The following is a 5,000-nucleotide window of genomic DNA, read 5'->3' as shown; positions in this document are numbered from 1 at the left end:
CTTTAAAATTGTTTGCATAGTTTTAAAGTTTAAGGAGGCTGGGGGGGGGGGGGGGGGGTCAACAAATTAATTACAAATTAACCACCAGATTTAACTTATTTCTTTAGATACGGTAACTTTAGCTGTCTACTATCATTTCACAAAAAAAATCACACATTTTAGTTTTAAAATTTGATAATTTTCTATATCTTCATATGGAGCTCTCCTTTTAAAGGAGATAAAAATAGTCTGAAAATGGCTGCCACACCCCAGCCTCGTTAAAAGTATAGAAAACAATTAAGGAAATGTCATTTGTGTTTGTAAGCAATTCACCAAACTTTAACAGGAATATAGATATCTATATATGTACATGCTGAAGCTTTGTTTCTTTCTTAGGTTTTCTTTGTTTTAACAGATCGACACCTCTTTCTCCTCTTCAAATCCAGATCAATGATTTAACCATTCAGAAAATGCTTGTTCAGAAGAATCTGATTCTATAAAGCTTAACAATACACAATTCTCCTCATAGAGTACTGCATATCAGAGTGGGTCCAATGCACTCTTCAAAGATCAATAGAAATGATTGCTTTGAAATACAAAGATTATTGCGTTTAAATGCAAAAAATATATTGCGTTTAATCGCAATATCATCTCAATAATTATTAATCGCAATAATTATTGCGTTTCAACGCAAAATATAGCGATTAAACGCAAAGTACTTATTGCAATTAATCGCAATGTTTTGCGTTTAAACGCAATAAAAAATAGTTCTTTCTCTGAACTGGCCTCAACAGGCTTCCGTATTGTTTACCATAACTACTAAAAAATAAAGTTTTGTGTGTAAAATAAGATCGATGAAATCTAATTTTGATTTTATTTTCATACAAATTGTAAGGATATTATCGCTGGATTGCCTGATGATTTTCTTTTCGTTACTGCAATCAAAACAAGGAGCAAACGACGGATGAAAACTATCCACATTTTTTGCCAGCTCATTTACAGTGCTTAATCCCACTTCTTCTGCTTTTAGTCGTCCGTGTTTGCTCAATCTCCAGATTTGAGGCGGAAGTTTGTTGTACTGTAAATGTATTTTATTTGGCGTGTACGATATTTGGCGGAAATTGATTAATAAACAAGTTAGCGTAGATCTGTTTTAGCGTTTTTTGAATGTGCTTTAAATGAATATATCAAAATAGAACATTTAGCGATGTACTTGATTTAGCGGATGATGCTTTCCGCGAAAGGCGCTAAATAGAATACACAGCCAAATATAATACGATTACAGTATATTGCATTTAAGATTTTTATTCAGCATACAGACTTGTAAATATTTGCATTTGGGGCGAGGGTTAATCTATTTTTGTACATGTTAAGAGATTGATCACTGTTTGTTATCTTCAACTTTCTTACTTTAATCCTCTTCCCCAATTCTGCATTTTAACGCATATACCATTTCATATTTCCAACGCAAAATCACGAATATACCGCTTCCCCGCAATCACGCATTTTCACGCATTTCAAACAGTTCATTCAATCTTCAATTTATTGCAAAATTTCTGCTATTTTATACTTGCTTAAATCTCATAAAATGAGAAAATTTATTTTCCCATTAATATATTACGTCATGATATTATTTACGCTAAACTTCAGATAAACTTGTACCAGGTTATAAATTTCTAGCGAGGAAACGGTAACGTCATATTTCTATGACGTGACATTAAGTGTATGTTGCATAAAAATTCAGTAAGTTGTTATGAGTAAAAGAGTTGTTAACATGCAAATTACGATCAAGTGTTCCTTTAGTTGCATTTTGTCATTTTCAATCATCTTTCATATATAAAAGAGTAATAAAGAGTCAGTAATAAATGATAAAACATGAATATTGTGAATTAGGTTTTAATATTCATTATTATTCAGGGTCTAAACAGTTTTACGGACAAGTCAATGAATCCCTTAAGAATTTCCATCCCTAATGGGACCAACTTGTTTTTTTTTTTAAATTTCATTAATTAAGCAGTAGTTAATCAACAAAGATTGCACTGAAGTCTATGGGGAAAAAACGCTTTTTTTTTTTTTTTTTTTTTTTTTTTTTTTCAAAATAAAAATTCAATGCATTCGAATATCAATAATTCCTGCGATGGAAAGATGCATTGAAACATTAAAAATAGAATGAAAATTGAACACATTTTTTTAGTGGCTAAATTTTTTAAATTGATTTTTTAGTCATAAATTAAAAAAGGGGAGATAACTCTTACCAAATTCAAGGTCATAAATTAGGACACATACCACTATACACACTTATAGTCATAAATGGGAAGCATGTCTAAATAAATTGAGTATTCAATGCCTACATATCTTTTATGTATTCATTTCCATTGGATTTGTTCCTATTAGGGATTGAATACCTTTTTCCTCTGAATTTTAGATATTTCAAGAAATAGGGGACTTTTTGTGATTCTACCATATCCGGAATAGTCATTAGATTTTATAATCTCTTACAATTTCATTTTTTTTTTCAGTTAGTTGGATTCCTTCCACAAGTACTCTTTATTTAATTTCCTGGAACGAGTGCAGGTACGCAAGTCGATATTCCTTAAAAACACTTAATTAGCACCTTGTACAATCTGTAACATTAATCATATACCTCTTTGTGTACATGGAAATTCTTCAGTACTATTGAACTATATTGTGTTTATTTTTCAAATACATTAAACAGCACAAGGTACAAACTGGCATCAAGATCTAGATACTTATGTTATTAAAAACACTTATTATAAAAATATTTATTGAAATGATATGATTGGCAAAGTCCCCTTCAATAGCTTTATAAAAATAAATCAAAAAGTTTTTTTAAACATAAAAACAGCTGTGACAATAAATGTACACCTGAGACAGTATGATTTGTTTTTGCTTTCAAAATTTTTAGATAACACGTTTTTAAACAATTTATCACTCTAAATAATTTACTCTTTTACAAAGAAAGTTATTCTAAGAATATAGACGGCCTTTGAATGACCTTTGGCTACATCTTAGTACTTAGTTTTCCTTCCTCATTCAGCAGTTCTACAGACAGTGTGCTGGAGTCATTAAATTGAAGCTGTGGCCGTTTCTGTACCTGACTGTATTCATCTGAGGGATCTGGCTCAAAACTTTCGTCTTTTTCTTTTGTATTGATGTGAGACTCATTTTCCAATAAATCTATTTCTTCATATGGCTTATCAAACTCATTTTCTTCCTCAGAAGACATTGGTGGTTTCTTATTTTTATTTTCGGTAGATACTGCCATTGGTTGGTCATCAGAATTCTCATTGTTACTTTGAATATTACTGTCTGAACATTTAAGTTTATCTTCTTCACTTTCTTCATCTTCTAGTGAAAAAACTTCTTCGTAATCTGATATTCTGCTAAGTTTTGACAATCCAGCGGTGTGTTGTTTACGCCAACTACTGTTCGCCAAACTATAAGGACGTGAAGAAAAACGCTTTGGGCGATCAGGATCTCGCGCGGTAAAACTTTTACTTTTTGCTATCGAATTTAAAGCGCTTGTCTCATATTCTTTTATCATCCCAAGTTTTTGATTTAGTTGAGCACTATCTATATAATCTTTAATTGTTTCATCTATTGAACTTTTTTTGCAAAGTACTTTTTCAGAAAATTCACTTTTCTTTATACCTAACTCAGATGCGGATTCTTCTTCCTGTTTCTCTTTCATTTCCATTGAGTCGTATTCATCGTGCATACTCTCTGCATTGTCTAGTTTGAATGAAGCGTCAACAGATCTCAGTGTCATTGATTTCTCAATAGATGGTTTACGTAGAGACAAGACGTTGTATCCTTCGTGTTCGAAATATCGTTCGTATGCCCCATCGTGATCAGCGTTATCGTTGTCATTTTCTTCTTCTTTATGTCCTTTAATCATTCTTAGAGATGAGAGAGATGGTGCTACAGGTTCCTTGACATTTTCATCGTCCTTTGAGTTGTCATACATAGGCTGCATCTGGGAGAATCTCAGGTCTGTATAGCTGTTCAGGTCTTGATGATTTGGTGTCCTCTGCAGGACAGCTTCAGTTTCTGTGGAGGACGAGCTTCTACGACTCTCGTATCTATGTTCCTCCTGGTTTTCTACTTAACAGAAAGCGCGTTTTCATAATTACCATTGCTTTGTTATACTGTCATCCATATAAACATAATATAAACATATTTATTGAAAAACATGCAAGATACCAATAAAATAGCCGCAAATTTATTTATATACGTAATTAGTAATAAGTAAGTAATACCTTTTAACAAAATTTATTAAAGGAACTAAAATCAACAAATTGTCCTCTTTTTTCGTCTCACAATAATTTAAAACAAGCTAATTCAGAGAATTCGTGTCCCCCGCTTAGGGAAAAAGTCGGCTCCCCCTGACTAGAATTATTAAATGTATACATGTATACTGAAGCAAATAAAATACATGTATGTCAATATGCATATAAGGATTTGATTGCTTATTCTTTATTATGTGTATAGAAGATTTTTTATATGGAATATTTATCACACTGTAATGATGATTTTATAACCTCATAAATTTTTCATTTCACATGCTGAATACTATCATTTAGTAAAAAAAGAAGTATTTAAAAAAAAAAGTACGACTGAGATTCGATCCCGGGACCTCTCACACTAGAAGCGAGAGACATAACCACTAGACCACGGAATCGCTATACATCCTGTGAAGTATATGCAGAAGTGAAGTCACATACATGTATATATTCATGTTTTCATGTTCGGTATTCTCAAGATTTTACATAATCCATGGTGTTTGATTTATTTAGCCTTTATTAAACAGTTCTAATAGATGTAATTAGAACATAAAGTCCGCCGAGAACCTGTTTTATACGCAATAACTCTCCTTCATGCCCCTGCGCTAAAAATAGCGACATGTAAAACTATAAATACTAATAAAACAAACGGGGCGGGGCACTTTGAGAGGGGCGAGAGACGTCCTAGGGAGTTTTGATATAAAATTACATTGCATA

Source organism: Saccostrea cucullata, unplaced genomic scaffold (genome assembly GCF_032062105.1).
Source record: "Saccostrea cucullata isolate Sc308-1 unplaced genomic scaffold, CSIRO_AGI_Scuc_v1 ctg12385, whole genome shotgun sequence".
Taxonomy (NCBI): Eukaryota; Metazoa; Mollusca; class Bivalvia; order Ostreida; family Ostreidae; genus Saccostrea; species Saccostrea cuccullata.
The sequence above is the reverse complement of the archived record's forward strand: the minus strand, read 5'-3'. Positions refer to the sequence as shown.